General features: G+C 40.6%; 1 protein-coding gene across 13 annotated transcripts in view; it reads left to right on the forward strand.

The window, feature by feature from the left end:
* TENM3 (teneurin transmembrane protein 3) overlaps positions 1-23922 on the forward strand; it is a 1330030-nt gene that overhangs the window by 1073893 nt on the left and 232215 nt on the right. For 3 of the 13 annotated variants that reach the window (XM_068942561.1, XM_068942564.1, XM_068942565.1), the window contains exon 1: positions 10747-10829. The exons of 2 other annotated variants lie outside the window; for them this stretch is intronic. The gene's annotated coding sequence lies outside the window, so the exon portion shown is untranslated. Of the gene's footprint in view, positions 1-10746; positions 10830-10930; positions 11104-11783; positions 11875-23922 lie in introns of those variants that run through there. 8 more of the 13 variants (XM_068942560.1, XM_068942567.1, XM_068942568.1 and 5 more) reach the window with 6 other exon arrangements.

Here is a 23922-nt window from a genome sequence, read left to right on the forward strand (position 1 = left end):
ACATTTGGTCCAAAGTAGGAGTTGAAATGACTGACAGATGATAATTTAAGGGAATGGTAATAGTAACTGAATCTTTATCATAGAACTATGCTAAAGTGCACACATATTTAAGTTTTTATCTGATAAATCTCACTAAGAAAACAAAGATTTTTCTGTTGATTTAGAAGTTAATACTTACTATGACTCACAGATGCATACCTTAAAACAGCTGTCAAAAAGAAAGGGGAAGTGAAATGACAGTATTATTATTTTGAGTATTATGATTTTAATTTATTGACATTTTCTTTTAAGATAAATTCAGATATACCTCCATTAGGGGGAGTTACACATTCATTGCGAAGCGCTCCAGATTTTTGGAACAGTGTTTGATAGATTTCCTCTGGGGAGGTTTTGTGCCCTTGTAAAGGACTTGGTTACAACTAGTACCACCTTGTTCCACTGTAGTGAGAGACATTTTAACCTGTTGAATCAGCATGCAAAAATTCATAGCAAAGAACGAGGTCCAGCTTCATCAACTTCTGAATGCTTAAAGAAAAAAAAAATTGTATTAGTAAAATTGTTTCATTATTTGGAGGATTTTCTAGAATGAAATATAAATGGTAAGATTTAGAAAACACGGAGCAACACTCTCTCCAGCAGTTTTCTCCCTTGCCCATTCTTCTTTCTTTCCTTTGTACAACTGCTTCTGCCTCAGGGTAATTCAGGAAATCTTATCAGAGTTTGTTTTGTTTACTTTGGTGCAGGAGAGCTTTAAATGGTACCGTGACCCTCGTGTTTGCTGTTAGCATGGGTGTTATCAAAAAGGCAAGAATACAGACTGACTTCAGCTAATAAATTCTTGTGCCAGGATTTAGAGTAGACTAGTTTACCTGAGGTAAGGTATAACCACATAGTTATGTGCCCCAGCTCTGTCTGTGTTCTGGATAAGCTTCTGTATAGAGCAGATGGGGACAGAGCCCTCTGCTTCGCGTGGAGAGCTGAGATCTACCACCAGCCCAAGCCGCGGTGGCGTAGACCCACTGCAGTTTCGCCTGACCATCGCAGTATCATAGTGGGGGCCACTGTGCCATTGCGCAGCCCGTGGGGTACCTTCCTCGGTGCCGGTGGTGCAGCTGCAGGGAGCGCTGGCTCCTGGGAGCTGCCACAGGAGTAGGAAAAAGATCTCAAACACCTACAGTTTTCTCACATATATCCTAGTTTAGACCTCGTCTCAAAATGAATTGCCCATGTCAGCGCTCTGCTCTCCAGGAAAGAGCTCTGCTGGGGAGGGCTTTCTTTTTCCTTGAGTTAATCACAAAGGTGATTGAGGTGGCTGGGCAAGAAAGAAGAGGATGATTCAAGGTGAAGGGGGAGGAAAGACAGGGACAGAGAAAATCTGACAGAAGCAATTCCTAAAGTTCATCATTCAGCAGTCACTGTCTTTGCGTAGATAGATGACTCAGTTGTATACGTGTAGGTCATCCTCACTGAGGGAAAAGGAAAAAAAAAGCATTTGGGAAAGTGACCAATAGACGCAGAGGTGTGAGAATAATTTGTTTTCCAGATGTGGATCGAACCGCATTGGCTACATTAAATGTGGGATAGAGATATAGAGATCTCTTTTGCAATAAAATTGATACTATTTGCCTACATTTTACAAGCAGTTTTAAGAATAGGCTGTGTTTTCCAGGCTTTTCTACCATTTTGAGCCCACTTTAGCCAGGTGCTGAATACATACAGTGAGCTGAATAGTTCAGCTCTACTGAAGTGCAAGCATCCCCAGCCAACAGGCAGGAGGGAAGAGTGATCCCAGTAGATGGGAACTTGTGGAGTCTGGAGAAGGGGCGCAGGTGATGCTTGTTGCACTACAACAAGCGGCATGGAGAAGCCGGGAAGGTTTATGTGTGGGGGGAAAAATTTCAGGAAACACTGTTGCAGAAAGCAGAGGCACGCTGCTAATGCTCTATCTGCCTTTTTACAGATATTGAGGAAAGCTTTTGCAAATTTGATTACCTTCAGGACGTTTGCAATAAAAGCTGCATTTTTACTGAAGGCTCTTCTTATCTTTGACTTCTCCAGCAGGACTGGCTCCGACCAGCTTAGATTTTTGGCCTCAGTATTGAGCCAATGACATCGGCATTTTCGATTCTAAATATGGCTCTGCTCTTTCTTCTAGGCTTTCATGTAGGTTTTCACTTCTTTGCGTATTTCACGGTTAAAGCGTAAACAGAAGGTGGTGGGGAAGAGAGGGGGGGAAAAAACACCCTTGCCCATGACTTTGCACTGATTCATCAGGGCTCTAGAAACTCCTGTGAGTCATAACCATCGGCTTTTGTCTGTGTCCTCAGGATACACATGCTATATTTAGTTTCTGTATTTTCCTTGAGAAGTATCTTTTACGCCTGATATTCAACCACCTGCTCGCGTTTTAAGGGCTCTTGTATGACAGGATTCAGCTGGCCTTTGCGTTCCTTCTCTTGGCAGATAATAGCAGGGCTCGCAAGTCTGGCACCGCTTGTGGGAAGGTCTTTTCTGAACTGCGTCGGTGGTGAAATCAGTGAGCCGATGGAATTAGGAAATGAGAGTGATAATGTTGGTTGCGGTGAAAACAGCAACTGCACAGTGGAACCGAACTCGGTGATTTCTGGAGCTGTTTTACAGCGGTAGGTCCGCGGCAGCCCAACATCTGTGTCGTGGAGTGCTGGGCAAATAGATGGAGTTTTGCAGAGCAGTAGTAGGAAGACGGACGTTAGGTACTGTTACAAAAGATAACTTCAGTATAACATACTGTGCGCTGTGGAGACGTCGTGACATTTTGCCTTGCTTTGAAATAAGCAGAGCCCGAGCGATGGCTGTGTGGCCTGCGGCGCAGGTGCATGGCTCTGCGTGTGAGCACAAGGTGAGCAGACTCACTGAAACGTGGCTAGCAAAGCAATCCTAAAATACGGATAAAGGGAAGGAAGAAATATTTTCTTCTTCTGCCTTCCCTCTTAAGTACACAATAATTTGAAATTCTTGATACTGTCTAGGCCCTGTTTCTGAATATGCCACTTCTGCTGGTGTTGCATAAAACGATTTCAATATTTGCCAGCCTGCCCGACTTCCAGCAAGTTTGTTGGGTTGAACAGGGAAAATGATCACCTGCTCTCTAGGAGAATTAATACCCAATAAGTCACTCCGAAGTGTGCCATAAATGCAATTCTAGATGCGCTGCAGCACTTAGTCTTGTGCCTAACAACCTGCTATCACCAGGTGTTCATCCTCTGGCTGTAAGCCTACCATAGGCAAGCTTGTTAATGTAGGCAGTTCTGAGTATATACAAAGTGTATATAAAACTATTCTTATAGCTTATGATAACCTTTTCTCCCTCCCCCCCCTTTTCTCCTTCCCCTCTTTTCTCCCCCCCCCCCTTTTTTTTTTCCTGGAAAAGGCAATTAAATGTGTACTTCACAGCAGCCTGCAATGCATTTTTGATATAAACCCAAGTTAATATTTTGGAAAGCTTCTATTTTAAATGTATTATTTTTATAAACATTTCATATACACACCACTTGCAGGGATGTGCCTCGCACCAGGTATCAGAGTAGTGTGAAATAATTTTTATGCCACCTTTCCAAGGCAATGAGTGTCACATAGGCACACACAAGTGCAGCTATAGTACTTTTAGATGAACATTCTCAAACTGTACACTAGAAATCTGTTTGACAGACTTCCCCAAAGGATGGCAGTTTTTTCTGATCTTGCTGAAGAAGCAACTATGTAAAAAGAAAATTTGGTCTGGTGTTTGGGTTTTTTCCCCAAGGAGTTATGATGCAAGAGGAGGGAGGAGAAGCTGTAATTACGAGAGAAGGAATGGTTCCTTTCGACTGAAGAAAAATGAAAATTCTAACCAAAATGATACAGTGAGTTTTCAGTTATCTATCCTACACTAAAAAGGCAAAATAGAAGATGAAGGACAGCAGCAGCTGAACCCACAGTTGCAGCCACATAGTTGCTGTAATGATCAGTAGAATACTTATTCCAAGAAATATGTGAAATATTTTCTGTGGGAATCACAAGGATATAGATTTGTTTTGTACCTCTGTACCTAAAGTATCTTTCTAAAGATGTCATTTTGGGAAAGTACCTTGGATTTTTTTTTTTAAGCTGATCAGAATACAAGTAAGACTTTTCTCCAGGTATGAGTTGGTACCTTCATCATTAAGAACAGAGTGTTTTTTCTAAGAGCTTGTTTTCTTTTACCGATAGCCTTGCTCTGTTGGAGGACTTTACCAAGTCTAAGAGATTTACAATGGGGTAGTTTTTTCACGAATGCTGATTCTGTTTCTCAGACCACTATACAAAACTGTTTTACTCTAAACAGATTGTTTCAAACAGCCTACGGATACCTCATTTATTATGAAGTGTCCTCTGTCTTCCATGTTTACATATCAAATTGACCTCTTTTTTTTTTTTCCAAGTTATTTTTCTTGTCGCTTTCATTTGCAGTTGGTATTTTTCTCTTTTTCTTTTATTTCTTTTTAAAGTGTAAATTTTTAATTTAAAAAATTCCAGTAATCCGGAGGGATTTAGAACTGTGGACCCAAGTGTTAAATGTAAGTCAAAACTTTGCCAGTTGGAAGCTGCTTATTATGAAGATTAGACATTCAGTCTCCAGTTTGGGAATAGTGCAAGCATTAGCTGTGCAAGCAACTGCTTCTTTGCCTTCTTTTCCAGATAAAAGCCAATGAGAATGAGTAGCAGCTGCTGGCAGGGGTTTCTGAAAAAAATGGGAAAGCAATATGAAAAATTAAGGGGGGAAAAGTGTTGCAACTGTGCATATTTCAATTTTTAGTAGTTTTCCCTTTAGGGTTCTGGAGTGTGATGATGCACTGAAGCAAATCTCTCAAAATACAGGCAGAATCCAAATTCACAGCAAGTTCAGTTTACAGAGAGATATAAAGCTCAGATTATTTGGATTTTTCTTTCTTCAGCGAAGGGTTCAAACTTTTTCCTAAAATCATGTTGTCTTTTCTTTTTAAATTAGGTAAAACTGACTTGAAAACATTGGAACGTTATTTTTTACTGCTTATTATTCAGCTTATTATTGTTATTAGTATAACCGTTTTTGTTGGTATTAGCTGCTTTTCTTTTCTCCTCTCCTCCCTTTCTAGAGGAACTGTCTTTAAGAAACTTGTATTTTTTCTCTCAAATGGGTTGTCATCGAATCCACCAGCACTGTCATGAGAGAGTATAAAGTATATACTTTATAATACTTAGCAGTATTATAAAATAACAAAAGCATGTATGAGTTGTGTTTTCCAAAAGCTGTGTTATTCATTCGAAGCATATGTGTGCTTTTTCTCGGTAGTCCACGGACTGGCTGGTACTTACGTGCGCTGGAACCCAGAAAAATATTGATGAAAACTAACGGAAGCAATTTAAATACTATAGAAAGTGATCAATGTTCATGTCTACAGTAATTTTGATTTTGGAGACCAAGAGATTGAATTTATGTAATACTTGTATTGCAGAAAGTACTGTAGAGTTTGAGGATTCTGAAGAGCGCATTGTATTGTTGGACAGCACAACTCTAAATAGTGTTATATCAAAATATTTTGAATTTTTTACCTGGCCAGATATTGCATTGAGCTCACTGGGAAATTTGTCAAAGAGCAGAGGAACATTATTTACTTTGAGACAAACGTTAATCTACAACACTAAAACATCACAGTAGAAATATACCCTGGGTGCTTCTGTGTTACTTCTGGGGAAAAAGACAACGGGTTGTCCACTTCACGTGAAGAAAAGTGACTTATTTCAACTGTTTGGTAAAGCAAAAGTGCCGTCTTTGTACTCTTTCTCTTGCACTACCCCAGATTCATCTATTTGCTTATAATTCCCACTTGTATTTTCAATGAAGTACAGACTTGGAACTGCAAAATTCCTAATATATTTTTGGAAGGGGTTATAAAGAATGGAGTTAGCTTTTCAGTTAATGAAAAGGAAAAAGAAATTTATTTTCAGATATGGTCACTGAAGCTGTGATCTCATCATGGTCTCAGTCCGTTCTCATTTAAGTCGTTGTCATTACTGCATGAAAAATGGCTAATCTTAATCTTGTGAGAAAAATGTATTCAGTTTAATGTACTATTTAGGTGCTTCAGAATGGAATACATTTGCGCATGTGGGAACAGATTATAACATTAATCCTGCTGCTATTAGATAATATTCTTACACTTTTTATTTCTAGACAAGCATTACTTTGCTTTTTTTTAAATACACTTCCAGCAGGAACTGGAAAGTTAAATTATAATTATTGTACTTGATTAATTAACAATTTGTGAAACAGAATGAGAATGCATGCTGCTGTTATAAATGATGCTTTTCCTGACAAAAGTCATCTTTCTTTTACGTGTTTTTCAACTTGAAAATTTAATACCTTGCTTTTTGTAGAGTAGTAAGAAAAATTGGTTCAGATGTGATGTATTTATACTGTACAATATCAGCTTCTAGGCAGATAACTCCATGCATGCTTGTTTGTAATGTACAGGCAGACAACAGTATTTCTATAAAGTATATGCATCATTTCAGCACAAGCAGCAATATAACACTAATAAAGTATTTATGACAGGATGTCTTAACAGGGCACTTAGGCTACTATTCAAATAGGTGAATTAGTATTTGGCTAAAAAGGTGTTTGTTCCTTTTTAATAAAAGCCACTGGTCATCATTAATGATGATAAATAGCTGAAATTTTTATTCTGATGACGAGAAGAAGAAAGGATCGGCAATTAGGCTAGGCCTCAGAAGACTGGCATCATTTCTTCACTCTCCCCTGATACGGCTTCTGTGGTATTGACAAGTCAGCCAGAGCCTCCACAAGTCAACGTTGTGCCTCCATTTGCCACGTTAAAGTGGGCATAAAAGAGTTTTGTACCTTTGCATGATGGTGCTCGGACAGGGTAATAGTCAGGACTGAATCGTTATCTGAAATAAGACAGTATCTAAGTGGCAGGAGCCACAAGCACCGAAGCAGGACATGGGTTTGGCACCCGTGGGAAGCATAGCAGCTCATGGCTGGCGAGGAGCACGGCTACTTGCCTCTGGGATTCTCTGGTCTAATGACCATCCCCACTCACCCCGTGTACCCTCTTAAGCACTTCCTAGGTGCCAGCTTGAAGTGACTGAATTCCTGATATTTTGGCTCTCTGTGATAGTACTTATCTTCAACAGAGAATGAGTATGGCTGTTGGCTGCTACCTTTAAATTCCCCCAAACCTGATGCAAATTAAAATGCAAACACACAAATTGCTTATCATTGTGGCTGAGCTGTAATAACTCTCCCTCCGCAGCCAAGCGCGTAGCAGCCAATTTTAAAGCTGAAACAAAGCCCTGTCTCCAGAAACTAACCACACTCACAATTCTCCCCTGTTTTCATACGCTCTGGAAAAATATGAACTATGCAACATGCTATGAAGGCCATAAAATTTGAGCTCTTCTGGATGAGGGAAGAGGAATCGGTTCCAAAAGCTTTGAGTTCCCACAAAGAACATCCTGTTAGCAGTTCCTCTCTCTTTTATACCAGCAAGGCCCCAGCTCAGTTGTTTTCACTGATCTAAATTGTGACAATATGACAGAGAAAGCGAGAGAGAGAAAGAGGAATTCTTTCACTTATGTCAAGGCCAGCTGTGTGGTACCTTTCAGGCCTGTAAAAAAAAGTAAGTTTTCCGGTGACCCTGCCAGTGACCTGAAAAGGCCACTGTGACTTGAGTTCAGCAGGGGATGAGTCTCTGTTGCCCCTGAAATGCAGCTTCCAGTAAGGAGAGTACAAGTGGCTTCAGTAGTGATAGATGTACCTGTAGATAGCTGCATGGATTAACACAGCTGTAATTTATTCCACATTAAGAAAAAGGACTGTAATGAGTTATTAATAAATAAAGACGAAAATGGGTTGAAAGTCATTGGTTAATACTCTACATAATTTACTAGAATAGTTCTTCTGACCAAATAATTACAAAAATAAGTGTGTCTCTATTGTCCTATGAATGAAACATTTATGTTGCTTTACCCCACCTACCCCAAGGTTCTGTGTGATCTTTCTGCTGTTTGGGCCTGAGCAATGTTGGCGTAAAGTGTGAAATCTATGCTGGATTTTGCTTCACCCACGTTAGTTGTCTCTTCTAGATAAATATTTTCTTAAGCAAACATCTACATTTCAGATGTCTTTAGTGTTGAACCTAATAGATTTCATAAATCATTTGTGCCTGCATTAATGGGACAGTGGACTGACGGCACAAGGGGCTCCAAGCAAAGGAAATTTCCATTGCAGCAGGCTGAAAATTGAGAGAAAGGGATCTACTTATGGGGGGAGAGATCAGGCAGAGCTGGGTAAAGGGAAAAGGTTGATGCTGGGTTAATTAAAGGGGCAGAATCCTGCCTTTTTGGTACTCTGCAGTCCTCAGAAAATGAATGCACGGTTGCGTGTATTTATAGAAAAATGGCATGGAAGGTATGGGTAGGTAGTAGAAGGTAGCTTTCTTTTTGAAAGAGGGATGTCTAGATAGCTCAGGCCTTCCAGAGCCTTCCGGCTTTTGGAGGACGCAACGTCCTGCTTCCCGCACAAGTTTGTGGAAGCCCTCTGTAGAGGGGGCGTTAAGTACAGGCACCTTCTGCGGAAAGTAATTCTCACAGGTTTCTCACAGACCCGGGCTCTGCATGAGCTGATTCCTGGCATCCAGTTCCCACGCCTGCCTCTTTCAAGATCTGTAAGGCTATGTGCCTGAATTAATTACCTGTTTAGTAGGTTTTTCAATGGCAAAAAGTGCTTAGCCATAGGTATTCCATTCAAGCTCTTTGGAAAATAGTATTTTCATGATCTAATAACCCCATTTATTACAAGTACTCTTGGAAGAGGGACAGAGCGTATGAGCGTTACGGTGGCATCGCTAGACTTGCTTCCTTGGCTATACTAGTTCATGGTTTCATCTCATACTTCTCTTCTTGGCCAGTGTTGCAGCTATTGCAGATGTGAGGCTTTTTCCAGAATTTGAACTGCAAAAAGCTTCCCATTTTCAGCACAAACCCCTGAAATTCGAGCAAAGCATAAAGCAGTGGTGACTGTATGACAGTTTTTCCTCTGTGTTAAATCAAAGAGTATGTAATCTGTTGCATATCTAACTGAAGAGCTTCAGTTCAAGAGGTGGTATTCTTGCTATTACTTCTGCATTTTTTCACTATCTTTCCCCACTGTCAGCCAAGACTGCCATCATCAGGATCAGGCTACTTAGCTCGCTGTTTTCTCCCCTTTCACGGAATTCAGCCGTTCAGTCTGCATGGTCTTTGCTTCTCTGGAAAGTTGGAAATGAGCATGCCGACTGTCTAATTTTGCAAGCTTTTTTGAATGTTATTAAATTACTCATGAATAATACATCTAAAAATATGTGCTTGTATTGAAATGTTCTACATAACATTGTTGAAAAGTAGTCTGGAATGGTATTATTTTGCCTGGAAGTGTTATGCAGTCATTAACAACATCTTGATCAGATTGCTGGCAAAACGTGGCTTGTAGTTCTGGTTAGATGCTGTGATAACTTGCACCGTGCCAGCAACAAATCGTGTAATAGGATGAGGAGAGTTAGGGGTAGTCAGTACTTGGAAGGGTCCAAGGTAAAAAAAAGCACGACATGAGAAGGTTTTGGGAGTTGCTGGGTGTATCACTCGACTGGCTAGGCCAAGTCAGAATAAGATTCTTCTTGGCATGATGTTAACAATGACATTGGGGACATCATTATGATAAAACATTTTGGAGGAGATGTATGCTCCACAGAGGGTGATTAAAAAAAAAAAAAGTTCTGATTCTTTCACTAAAGATAGGGACGCTGACTTCAGTTTGATTACCAATTGAAAATAGGATAGTCTATTTTGAGTGTGTACATTTGCATCTGCTTGTTTTGTAGTCATCTAGTTGTTCAGACTATATAGCGTTTCAGAAATTAGTGGTAACGTAAATGCTGCATTTTCAGCTATTATTGGGTAGCTTTATCTGGCAGACACGATGCGTAGGGCAGCGCACCTGATTCTGCGTCAGACTGGGATGAAGCTCTGAAGGCTTCGTTAGGAGTGGACTTCAGTATCAATTGGCAGGTAGCACGTTGTGTAGGGCCTGCGTGTGTTATACTCTCAGCCGCATAGATACAAAGGAAGATTTTGTGGTGGGGGGCTAAGGGAGGGGGGGGGATCTGTTTGCATTCGGGGTTCGGCTGGTGGGACAGGGGGTTGTAAGGTCTGCCAGCGCTCCGGTTCTGGGCTTTGGTTTGGAGGGGGTCCCCGTCCGCCTGCGTGGAAACATCGCGTTCATGCTGTTACCCTTGGAAATGAGGCACGCGTACCCAAAGGTGAATCCGGCTTAAGAATCGGCCGTAATGTCACGTCTGTAAGCGTCTTGACAGACTTCGGCGACAGACTTTGGCCGCGTAAAATCTGCTGCTTCCTGGCCAATCTCGAGCGGCGGCGGGAAGACGCGCGGCCCCTGGGTGAAGCCACAAGGCCGCGGCTCCCGCGGACACGGTGCCCAACGCCGCCCGCGGGCGGCACAGACGCATCCGCGGCCGCGGCCGCTGCACTCCGCTGCGGCCACGCAGCCGTCGTCCCGCGTGGCCGCGGGCGGGCGGTGGCGCCCCGAAGGGGTTAAGCGCTGCCAAGCCCGCCCCCGCCCCTCGCCGGGGAGTAAACACCGCCGCCGCCGCCGCCGCCGCAGCCTATCGCGGGCTGCGCGGGGCCGGGGACGAGCCGCGCCGCGCTGCGCTGCCACACACGGGGCCGGGCGGCGGAGCGGCGCGGAGCGGAGCGGCGCAGCGCAGCGCGGAGAGGTGGGTGCCGCGGGGCGGGGAGGTGGCGCTTAACCCCCGCGGGGCGGAGGCGGGGGCGCCGCGGGCTCCCTCCCTCCCTCCCTCCCTCCCTCTTTTCTTGCGCGGTGCGCAGCGCCGGCGCGAGGGGCAGGCGCGGGCGGTGGTGCTCGTGCGCGTAGCAGCGCTGAGCCGCGAGGTAGCCTCGTCCCTCCCGTTTCACGCGTTGCTACCAGAAGAGCCCGGCCTGCTCCTTTGCCGCTGGGATGCGGTAGGATCAATTTTCGGAATCGGCGACGTAAGAAAAGCAGAAGTTTTTGCGCTATTTGCGTTTGAGGTGTTGCGTGTGGTTGTGAAATAGACGCCTTTGCGCTCCCTTGCCCAACTCCGCTACGGTCGCCTTGCGGGAAAAGTGTCGGCTACTTCTCCTCGCTGTGTCTCCTAGAGGCTGCAATACCTGGCATGCTTGGGGGGGGAGGAAGGGGGGCGAGGAGGTTGCCTCTAGTTCAAAAGTCTATAAAGGAAAATAGTACTTTACAACTCTGCAAATCATGCAAATAAAAGTAGGAATAAAATCAACCTAGGTGATTTATAAAGGATTGTAAAATCCTTCATTTAAAACGTAGTGCAATCTTTTGACGTTTATGTAGGCACCTGAAAAAAATAAAGCCGAGCTCTGTTATGGAAGTGTAGCGCTGCCGAGCAGCCACATTTCTGACTGCTTCTCATTTAAAGTGCTAGCTCTTTCTCTTTTGTGTACCTAATAAATGATACGTATAGGGTATACAGCTGTGTCACAAAGTCATGCTGTATTCTTAAGCTTAATATAATCGAATTCATTGCCTAGAGATGGTGTAGCTGAAGATTTGATCCTTTTCCACTGAAGTGGAAATACTTTCTGTAATTGAAAGCAGATTCTACGTCTGGAGTTGTACAAGCCAAGGTTTTCATTTTTAAAATAAACCTTTTGTTCCCCAGCTTTAAATGTTTGAGTGAGCCATCCGGAGACCTCTGTTTGTTAATTGCTAGAGTAGACTTTAAGGAAGGATTGGGAAAAACCCTGAGAAAGGTATGTCAGCAATTAAATTTACTTAAAATGATAACGTCTGTGTTCCTGTGCATGACCATACTGTTGCAGCTTTTGTACTCAATACATTTTAGTTTTCTCGCTAATTCACGTGAATGTGGATTTGAACTGTCCATCTGTCTGTAGAGTGTTCTTTTTTTTAAAAAAATCATGTTAACTTACATTCACCTTACTTACCTTATTTGCCATTTTTATAGAAGTGGGTTTATTAAAAAAAAAAAAAAAAAACAACTGAACTTTGAAGATTTGAAGGAGTACTGATCTACTTCAGTAAACAAACCTGCCACTTGGCTGTGATAGCTGCTCTTTGTTAACTTTGTTCCCGTTTCGTGGCCATTATTGTGAAAAGCCTGGAGAAAGCTTGCCTTGAGATATTTCGGCGTTAGGGAGAGAAACTTGGGCTCTGAACTACCAAACCCTCAGACAAAGACTGAGCTGCTCTCCATCTCTTCCAGCTTTGAAGGTAGAGAACAATGGAGGGAGAGGAAGGGAAGCACCTTCTCTTCTGAACACTAATCCGCAGAATAAATTCACTGAAAACGTGTGGAAAAGTTACCAAAGATGGCAAGAGTTCCCTATCTGTTAGTAAGGTTATTAATTGTTTAAGAGATGCCAGCTACTGATTTCCTGGCGTTAAGTACAGGCTATCATTAAGATAAAGATAAGTACATTTGCATAATTGCACTAAATAGGCCAATTTTAATTTTTTTCCTTGAACTTTTTGATGGTACGCATATAGGCTACTTCGCTTTCTCCTGTTTTCTTTCAAAAGGTAAATCTTCTAATATAGCGTTAATAAGTTCAAATGGAAATATTTGGGTAGAACATGAGAAAGGGAAATAAGTGTTCAAACCAGAACAGAAAACGTAGCTTGCCATTCTTCGTCCATCAGATTGGTATTCAGAACTGTCAAGCTGCTCGTTAACTACAAATGAGATGTTGCTAACAAATCTTGATTAATCAATCCATGCTTCTATGTGGAAAATAGCCTAATATATGTCACAGTATCATCTTTCCTTACAAGGAGTTGTAAAAAGGCTGTGGTATAACAGTGAGAAATAACAACAACTGAAGCTCTACGAAAAGGTTTGATGTTTAGATGTTTTTACTTACCTATTGTTTTTACTTTCTAAGCCTTTTGCAGTAGCATTGAGGACACCTGAAGTAATACATTCCATGCCGTATGGAATGCATTTTTTTCACGAGAAGAAAAGCAACCAAGTGGTAGCTGCCTAAGTATGATTTTGATAAGTAATGCAGTAAAACAAGTGAAAAATATGTAATTCAGGTGTATGTTGTTTTAAAGGTCTACAGTAAGAATATTGCCAAGTACCCATAATAATGAAAACTGATCCAAGTTAAAGAATTTGTCTTGAGCTTTGTTCTTGCATTTGTAATGTGGGTTTATGAAGGTTTAACAAGACTTACCAAATTGCTGACAAAGGTCTGATAAGTATGAGATCAGACTTTAGAGGGTCTTTTTCCTATAACTTGTTTTGCTTCCTAGCTCACTCTTTGAACTAAACAAGGAAAAATAAAGGATCACAATAGGTGCACTTTATACAATGTATCCATTAGAGATAATATCAGAGAATAATATTGCACTTTAACGTTTTCCAAATGAGTGAAGACATTCGTTTTCCTATCGTTTTTGCCCATCTAAGATGTAACTGTTGATTATTCCTTTCTAAATGCTGCCATAGACGTCTTTCCATACGGGCTTGAAAGACTTTCCCAAGTGGTAGTTATAGATATTTGCATTTAAGAATAGCTAAGGGAGGTTCTATACGTTCAGTGATTATATGTAGAGACTTGATCCTGTGAGCTGCTGACTGCAGTGGCGGTTTGAAGGTCTTCTACATTTGGACACTTGAAGATTTTTGTATTAGGTTTGGACGCTTGAAGATTTTTATACAACACAAGAAATCAGGATGAAGTAATGTTATAGCATTTTTAAAATGCTTCCTTAGTTTTCCGACCAAAGTGATTTAAGTTTTTAAAATATTAGGGACAAATGCAAAAGAGTCGCTTCTCTTCGTTTAGAAAGCTGCACGTATATTAAACTCTGTATTGACTAAGTAACTGGCTGACACGTTTTCTAAGCAGATAGAAAATAATCTGATTCCTTCTTTATTAATATTGAAAGAATTGAAAGTGCAATTATACAGGAAAACTTGAGATTCACTGTGGGTAACAACAAGGTCCGTAGTCCTCTTCTGGGAGTGGCTAGCGCAGCTGTTTTTCCAAACTTGCAATTAAAATAAGTGTTGTGTGTAAGCTGCTATCAAGTACATGCTTTACGAAACGAGTCCTTTAAATGTAAGAAAATGGTAGAGTTGTCATAGCTGGAGACAGTTTATCATCCCAGTGGGGTGCGTATGGCAAATGAACAGAGGGTTAAAGTTTTGAGTTGCAGTTCATAGTGAAAGGTTTACTAATGGCTTGTTACATACAGCAGCAGAAGATTTCTGCACAGCAACGCCATATGAATCACTGCGAACTTTTAAGTATTTTGTGTGGTAATCATTGATTGTAGAAGCAATGATTTTTGTATTAGAATATATCATTATAGAAAGTTTCCATTCTAGTATGTCCAGAGTTCTGGAGTTGAGTCTGGATACAGAAACGTTTTGGCAAAGGATTTAACAAAATACCTAAACTTTTTCAAATTTCAGAGTACATCAATAAATCAAAGTAATGGTGGCCTGAAAAAATAGCAAAAGTAGATATTGTTGTCATTTCTGAAGATTTGCGTTGTGCTAACTCAGATTAAATATATTTGACGTGTTTTTCTGCATGCTCCTATTTTCTGTAGCAAAAGATCAGCGCTTTTTGCAATTGCAATAAGCTCCCATACGTAGTATCATGTCAATAGTATGTTACCTGTTTTTATTTTTCTGATATATCTGGCTGTTCTGCCTCTTCCTGGCTCACGCAGAGGATTCAGGCCTATACAACAGAACTATTAGGATGCTTAAAATAAAAACAGATTAATCTGCAATAAGAACTTTGGCATACAACTATAAAAAAGCACATGCAGCTGTTTTGCTTAGTTGTTCATTCTGCTGATCCTAGTTCAGTGGTTGTTAGTCCAAGTGTGATTGAGGTGGTTTTTTTTTTTTCCTTGGTACAAAGGTTAATTAGGGTCCTGGAGAATGCTTTGGGATGCGAGGATATATGTCAATGAAAATCAAAGAAGAAAAGAAGTGTTGTTACAGATCAGAATTATTTGATCATTTTTCATCATTGTATAAATCAAGAGAAAACATCAGCTTCCAGTCATCATAACTACCAAACTAATTTTTAAACTACTTGAATTTGCATCTCTACTATAGTATTTATTGACCACACACACAGAAAAGGGGGGAAAAAAAATGAAGAGTAAACTGAAATACTTTTATTAGAGCAGCTCTTTGTTCAATCATGTATACCCACTTTTTCATAAAACTTAATTGTAGTCAGCTCCAAACCTGCAGAAATTTCAGAGCTGTTAATTTTTGCAGAACGTTTTACCTCTTAGTCAGAAACTGCGTTTAAGAAAAAACTGTTGTCCAGGGGGTTGTAAAAAGTAGTCTGGAAAGGCTTTTATGCTCTTTCATTTAAATAAAACAGAATTGCCTTATGTAACGAAGTTAACTTTGTTAACCTTTTGTAATTATTTAACCATTATTTCATCTTACCCCCCCCCCGCTCAAACACTGTACGTTAATGCAATAGACACCTGGCTGTGCTCTTAAAAGTTTATTTGTCTCAATTCCTGTGATAGTGGGGGGCAGTATATCTCCTTAATTATCTTTGTTCGGGGAAATGTTGAAAGGCCAAGGTAGTTAAACAAGGCCATTTGGATTTGCAATAAGGTCGAAGTCAGATGCAAGGAAAGTGGTTAAATGCATTATCATCTTATTGAGCACATCATCAGTAAAGTGACCTTGATGGAGGTGGAAGGAGCTATTTGGCTATTTTATGACAGCCACCTCTCTGCTGGCTTTATCCGTGCCAGAGAGTACTACATACAGCTCTATCATAGTCTTTTCTTGCTGCTTTGAAATCTGATTTTCCTTAATTACAGATAACCAATTAGAGGCTGAAAACTGAAATAGACTTTTCTAGGAATGGCACATTTTAGTACTTAAGAGTTTATACTTTGACTTCGGAGATGCAGAAAAATCTCTTTAATATTAAAGTGACCTGTAGTGTTGACCGTTCTATATCTGCCTGTAAGGACCTCTTAACGATGAGCATTGCTTTCTATGCATAGAAGCTTTTATTGTGCTGCTACTTAAGCTGTTTTTAAGTGACTAAGAGGACAGACTTGCCAATTTTCAGCTTTACCAACAGGGACACTATTTGTTTTAACAGTATGTAATTATGTTCTCATAATGGTACTCGCACCATAGTAGGCCTGTGGCTAAGCTGGAAACAAATAGTTTAGAAGTATAGCTAGTTCCTATGTTGCTAATGCTTAACTCGATGCCTTAAAAGCTTACCGAAAAAAAAAAAAGTTCTTACACATTACTTTAAATATTTAATCAAACAGCTCTCAACTGTCCATCTTTCCCTCTCACCCTTTTAACTGTCCTTTCTCGTTCAAAAACAGATTTTAATTTGTTTCATATCAAAAGCTGCAATGATTTAGAAAAAACTTAGTACAATTTTAAGTTTTTGGCCTTGGAAAGGCTTCAACACTAGTTGCAGTCTTTATGGTGTCCTCTGTAAAGGCAGCAGCGTAATTATTAAGGGAATTTTAAAATAAATGTTCAAAATACAAGGGAAGACCATATAAGGAAAACCATAGCAAGTTTTGAGTACCTTAAGATAAAAGTTAGTTGGCTGAAACTCACAGCAGAGCATTAAAAATGATTAGAGGGCTAGAGGGAATGATTTAACAGAAAAGACGAAAAAGATATATATATATAAAAGCTTAGTCACATGACAGCTCTGCAAGGATGGAAGATGGAACCAATTGCAAGACCATGTGGACTGAGGTGGTATAGCTAGCAGCAATAAAATGAAATTAGGACCAGAAAAGTATCAGCTGCATATCAAGACACCTTTTGTCATGGTAATATCCTAGAGGCTAGGGAAAATATCTCAGCACAATTGACATAAGTCCCGTTTTTGGAGAAAGTGAGTATTACTTGTTTTATGGCAGGGTGGAGCATGGTTTTTGTATCATTGGTTCCTAAGTTACATGTACTTCACTGCCACTTAGTGACCAGTGATCTCTTATTCTTCAGCATTTGGTGATCTGGGTTCTTCTTGAGATTGTCTCTGTCTTCTGAGTTGGAAAAATGTCTCACAGTTGTGCCTCATCACAACTTCTGTAGCAGAAAAAAGTATATTATACCTGAGTATGGGTTACTTTTGTAAGACCTCTCACTTCATGTTCAGTCATTAAGTTTTTAAATTGCTGGCTGCAGGCAGTGTTTTGGTGGGGTCTTTAGCCCTAGATTGTGGAGTCGGAGCGCGTGCTTTGTGTGAAGTTCCTATCCCTGTCGTTTCCTCAGGTTTTTTGCAAATATTTGTTGACCAAGCTAGGAGCTGGACTGAGCTGGAAGTACCTGATGTTCTTGAGCCTTCTTGGGGCCTGAAGTGGGAGGTTTCTCTTAATGCCCCGTTCAGATGGTGGTTAGTGTCAGAAGAGCAGTATCCAGAAGGAGAGAGATTTTCTCTTTTTTCACGCACCAAATTCCCCTCATTCGTCTCAGACTTACCCTGTTGATCTGCTTGCCTCTATGATGGAGGCGCCCTTCAACTTTGCAGTGTGAAGAGTTTGCTCTTAGAGTTTCTTTCTGCATACTTATTCTTGCTTCCTCCTTAGCGCTCGCCAGCGCTGATCACTCGCGCTCCACCACGTAGCGGGAGGATTCGCTGTATGTGTGTTTCCCTGCGCCCGTCGGGAAGACAAGTCTTTTGAAGACAGACATGTAGAGCCAGAGATTGAAAACGTGATTCTGCCTTCTCCCTCTGTCAAACTCACTTTTTCATCAGATAACTCCAGGAAGGTCGCCACACAGATGTGCCTGTGCACTCTCGTGTAATGATACTGCATCTTAAGATCTCTCCTATCAACTAGGAGACAAGCAGTGAGGTGATGGGTCTTGTGCTGGAGAGGCTCTCGCTGTTCCTTGACAAGTGTGCCAAAATCACTGTCAATACTAGAGTCGTTTTTATAGAAGTACCTCACAGAATTGTTCTTTTTCTCCCCAGTCTTCCTTTTCATTTACTCCCCCTTTGACCCTTTTGGTTAATGGAGCCTGGTACATATTTCATTGCCAGGAGAGTTTCTTTATAGCAGCTGTCCTTTCTCTAAAACACAGAATTAAGGTTCATGACACTAAATAGGCACCTTCAGAGCCCTTCAAACAGTCTTATTCTGCGCTCCTACTGCCTCTTTGTTTTATGTGAGATCCCAGTATTTACCACTCTGTTTTTCCGAGTCCTTGCCCCTGAGGTCAAGGATCCAGTTGGTCCCTTTCTGGTTGCAAAACCTTCTCCCCGGTCGATTTTTATATCAGTAGTGTTTGGATAGTGTTTCCAGTTACTCCTCAGCAGCTCTGCCAGCTTTTCACAGACGAGACCTGCGTGTTATCAGTTCTCCTTTCTCATTGCTCCCCTCCAATTGCGGGTTGTACATTACCTGCTCATCCTAGCCCTTTTTACCTAATCCTTATTTACTGCTGATCAGACCCACGGCAGCAGAAACAGTTCCAGGAGGTGAAGAAAGAGTAAAAGTTTCTGGTCTTTGATTTTCCTACCTTTTTGTGTGCAGATCATTACGTGGGTGGAATTTCCATGCCTGTTGTCATGCCAGACATGGCCAGTATTAAACTCATCTGTGATAAACTACATATAGATCTTTGCTAATAAATATTAACAAGTTCTGTGATTTGTATTTTAGTTGATGGTTTGAGAATTGCTGTAGTTCCACAGGAGTGGGTTTGTTGGCTATAGTCTGTATAGAAGTTATAACCTTTATTAATGCAATTTGTGGACTGAACTGTGCTAGTCTGAAACAGACTAAGTATGTATGTAGGTAGGCATGCATTTTGGCCAAGGAAGCCCTGCTTTCAGCTGGCTAGCATTCCACTTGTGATTATGGCTATAACACAGTGACTTTTTAACACTCTACCCAATTACTTCCAGAGCTGTTAGGAAGTGCCCTAGAATTCAGTAGTTAAAAGGCCACAGATGCTGATAAATCCACAAGCTGAGCCAAGCATTAATGCTTAAACTTGCAGCTTCTGTCCCCCTGCTGAGAAGCGCCTGCGGTTGTAGGGTGCTGCGCTGCTGGCTAGTGACGGTCGCCACAGAAGCGTTCCCTCCTCTCTCACGCTGCCCAAATCCAGCTGTATGGTGGAAAAAGGCAATAAGAAAGAGAGACCAGCCAGGTGCCTTTCTTTTTCACTGTAGGGAATCAAATTAGATTGTCGAAAAAGAGACAGATGCGTAGGCTGTGTTTACACTAACAAAGAGAGCAAGCTGAGGTCTGTTCTCCGACTCTGGGGGCGAGTGGTACAGGCAGCACTGATGTGCACGTCTCTTGCCCCAAAAGCACAGCGACCTCGTTCATATGATCTATTGGGTATGGTCGCTGGGCCATGCTCTCCCTTAAATTGGCTGGGTGTTGCCTGGCAGAGCGCTGGTTGTCAGAGCCCAAAGGTAAGGCGGGCACAACGCTATCGATTTGAGGTTCTGGGTGATCGTGTGCCAGGGCTTGCACCCGTGCTCGCACTAAACTGATCCTCTTGAGTTAGTACAGATGTAACTGTTGAGGCTCAAGCGTGTTTATGTGGGGATAAGAGTAAAATAGTAAAGCAGATGCCATCATAGGGACACACCTGTCTGCTTTAAACAAGTTTATGTTTCACCAAAGCCATTAACGCTTTCTAGCATAACAGTGCAAACAACTGTAAATTCCCTTGGTATGTGTGTTTCAGACTCTTTTTCACACTGCCATCCCATTCAGATCTATATTTCCTTGTTTCTTTCTGTCCCCGGAGGTTTTCTTCTGTGCGGCCTCTATCAGTGTGGCCTCCACAAACCTGGAGCAGATGTCTCCCTTTTTGGAAAGGATTCTGGTTTATCTCAACTTTACAACTTTGGGTTTCACAGATTCACCTGCAGCTTTAGGGATATCCAAACTATGCTTTTGCCTCTATGTTTTTTTGTCACATGGCTCTTAATTTAGGATCATGAGGTTTATTTATAAAAAAAAAAAAAAAAAAAGATGCAGAGGAGTGTGAAATTCCAGTTACTGTTCAGCCCTCAGCCTGCATGAGTGGCCCTAGGTTGTAACTTCCTTGCATGTACCAATTACTGCCAAAACTGTTGCTCTTGTATCAGTGAAATCTAGTTGAAAAAAATGGTTCAGCCACTGCTTAATCTTCGCACACGTTCCCTCATTTAAAAAAAATATTTTAAAACATTGTAACTCATAATTTGTGACCATGTTTAATTTCTTCAGTGAGACAATTAATCATCTGCAAAAAGAAGTGTTCTGATGGTTTTTCTGCAGGGTGGGGAATCCAAGTCCTTCCCCTACACACACACACCACAGTAGAAGTAATAAACCGTCATACCATGCCATTCCTGAGCATAAACTGCTGCAGTTGGATTTTGAGTTAGTTGAAAAGCGTATAAATGCTCCCTTTTGGCTACGCATCTGAAGAGCCTAAAGAAATGCACACACTTCCTTTCAAAGTCAGTTATAGCTCACACTAACGAAATTGATTCAGCATCTCTCTGTGTCACATGAATGACGTAGCTGGCATTCGTTTTGTTTGAAACTACGTCTCTTTTCAGAAATGTACTGTTGCTCTGTTTAAATGATGAACATACCAGCGTGGAAGTAAAATTTTCTAAAAATCAGCCTGTTGTTCATGGCTCCCTCTTCGTTCAGGTGCTGCCCCAGAACCCGCTGTGATTCTGCAGGCAGAACCTCCATATTTCACCGTTGATAACTCTGGTTACCTCCCCTTCATCTCAATAGGATTAAAGTAGAGCAGAAAGAAAATCTATGCTAACTTTTCATAGACAGCCAAACAGGTATTGAAACCAAGGCTTCAGTAGGCAGATCATTGTCCCTGTGGCCTTTAAGACGACGTGTCACACTTTGAAGTGCCTTAGGGTCTTTTTCGTAAGACAGAAGCGTGTGTGCCTGTGCAGTTAACAGTGCCTCTGTCCGCATAGACTGGGGTTCACAAAAGAAGTCCCTGTGGTAAAACTCGCGCCGACTAGCGTGGCAGAAGAGTTAACTTACTGGTCTGATGTAGTTAGCAGAACTTACCAATGGCACAAAAAAAAAAAAAAAAAAGCAAAAATAACGTACACTTTTCACTGAAACATTCCAGTAAGATTTTCTGAGTTTTTGCAAGTATCCATGGTGTAGTTAAAGGAATTTTTAAGAAGTTGTTACAGTCTTCCACATGCTGAACTTGCTTCTTTACTTCATATGCAGTATAAATTGATGTGCTAATGCATGGGGACATGATAAGCCTATAAAAGAGGAATGAAAACTTCATCTATAATAAAAGGCAAATAAAAACATTGGAATTTAATATTGATGGGATATACACTTTGAATCATATACGTGCTGAAACTTTGTAATTAAGCATCTGTGATATAAGCAAATCAATGTGTATACGTATAGGTTATGTACGTTTTAAGTGCATGCGTTTCTGATATTATATTCTTGTAATTTCCTGAGCCAAAGATTAGAGTGTAAAAGGTATTACTGTTAGTTTTCTGAAACTGTAGATACCCGTCTTAAAATCTCTGGTCTATGACCTATTGAGTGTCTACTGACAGAAGACTTGAAGGTAGTTTAAATACAGTTTTGTAAGGTGGGAGTCCTTACCTCATTCACGCTACGCTTAGCACTCCAGAGAGCTCATTCAACTTGTTTTTGAATACGAAAAGTAACGTACGCTACAAGAATATAATCCGTGCGCGTTCAAACTTTTGGGGTATGCTGAGGGCTGTCAGAGGTGACCAATACAATCTGGACTCTGAATCTGTGGCATTTCTAGCTCCTCTGGCAAAATTTGGATCAGTGGCTCTCAAATTTAGTCCAAGAGCGCGCAAGCTAGTTAGTTGAGACCATCGACCTCTATTGCACTCAGGAGTCTCTGCAGAAACGCCTCCCAGTCTTCCCAGTTTCACACGTGCAATACAGAGCAACTGAAGAAGGCACAGAGCCAGCATAACTTTGCTACAGTTTAGGTTGGAAACCACTAATGCAGACTGTTAGACCAAGACGTAGATTAATAAAATATGACTATAAATTAAAATATTATTAGTGTTGCATATTAAAAGAGTTTCGTCTCCTAAAGTTTGCAAGTTGGAAGAAATCAGTAGCTATTAGTCTCCTAGAGTTTGCAAGTTGGAAGAAATCAGTAGCTATTAGTTTTTCATCCTTTAGAGGAAATTTGTATGCAAGCTGACTCTAGTATGCCGAATTTCAGTTAGATGTAAGTTAAAACTGCTAAGTTATGAATACTTGAGAGGCAGAGTGCAATAATGGAAATGACAGCTCCAGCACAGTAAAGCCAGGAGCTGCTGCAATAACTTAATATTTAAAATGCTATAAAATCAGAAATAAGCACATTCAGATTTTCATGTTACAAGAGATTATGACAATGAGACACATTGCTTCTGTAGACAAATTGCATGCTCTGAGTCACAACTTCAGCAGTAACATGTCTTTACGTGCCTACAATAGTAACTTAGTTTTTAAAGAGAAAGTATACTTGAAATTAGCAGTCATCTTTTTGCATTTTTTATATGTTTTGTCTGTAAACGTTGAAGTTCTGTCTGCTGAGGTAGAATTCCGTGCTGTAAACATCTTGTTTGTACTTAACACATTCAATATCTTGCTTTAGCTGGTTCCTTCTCAGGTCAATAATGCTTAAAAACATAATGAAACAAAATGTTTATTTGTTTATTTTACGGGTTATGGTGATGTTAATTGCACATACCATTTAAATGGTCAGCATTTGAGGATTGTTATCCTTTTTATCCTGTGAAAGCTTTGAGAAAGGGGGGAAAAAAGCCATTCACTGAAAGAGTTCTCCCTGTTGTTCTGAGGCATCTTCTTCTGCCTTTTGTCCTCCATCATCAATTGCAAGTGCTCAAATGCATTTTTTTTGTCCTGTCACTAAACGCTTCCTTGAAAGAAGGATTCTGAAGGCAATTTTGCCGGATAATGGGAATATTTTGAACGCTTTCACTCATGTAAAAGAAAAGGATGTTTCAAGTCATTATTTTCATTGTAATATGTGAATAATAAAATATTACCAACACGTTAGGCGGATTACTAGAAGCTAATTTTATTGGGTAGCAGTGGGTCGTAAGTGTGACTACATATCAAGTCACAGATAGAAATATGGTATCACAGTAAAAGCGGTAAAGCTAGTAGTCCTTGCTGTCCCTAAGAAAATAACACAGAGTTTAACCTGAAGAGACTTAGAAATCCAAATATATCAGATAAACCTGATCCTGTTAAGGCACATTCCCACTATATTTCCTATTAAAATAGAAACATAATCTGAGTGGTAGTTTTAATGCTTGTCTGTAACTGATGCTAAAACTTTTATCTTCCATGTTAAAATGTTCAAACTTCTATCTTTAGCCAATAAAGTAAATAATCTTTGATAATATATATGCTATGTTCATTAGTAGCGAACATAATTTAAATGTGTGGGTCTCCTAGGGTCAGACAACATTTTTCTTTCGTCATTTGTAGAAGATGTTTTGTGTAACGCCAAAATTCCCGCATGGCTAGGTATAACAATTGACTAAAAGTTGTTATATTGACTAGTCAGAAATGTTTGCGAATTTAGTTGAAATATTTTGGGTAGACAATATTTTTCTTCATGTTATAGAGCTGTGAGAAGAATTGCAGACGTTGTAGTCTTGAAGATCGCATAAAATCCTAAAATTGTTGAAGAACCTGTGATGTAGAAGCCTCCTATGAAAATTCACATCAGTCCTGTGTAATGGTGCATTTGTCAGTAGGTGGAATAACAA

Source organism: Struthio camelus, chromosome 4 (genome assembly GCF_040807025.1).
Source record: "Struthio camelus isolate bStrCam1 chromosome 4, bStrCam1.hap1, whole genome shotgun sequence".
Classification (NCBI taxonomy): Eukaryota; Metazoa; Chordata; class Aves; order Struthioniformes; family Struthionidae; genus Struthio; species Struthio camelus.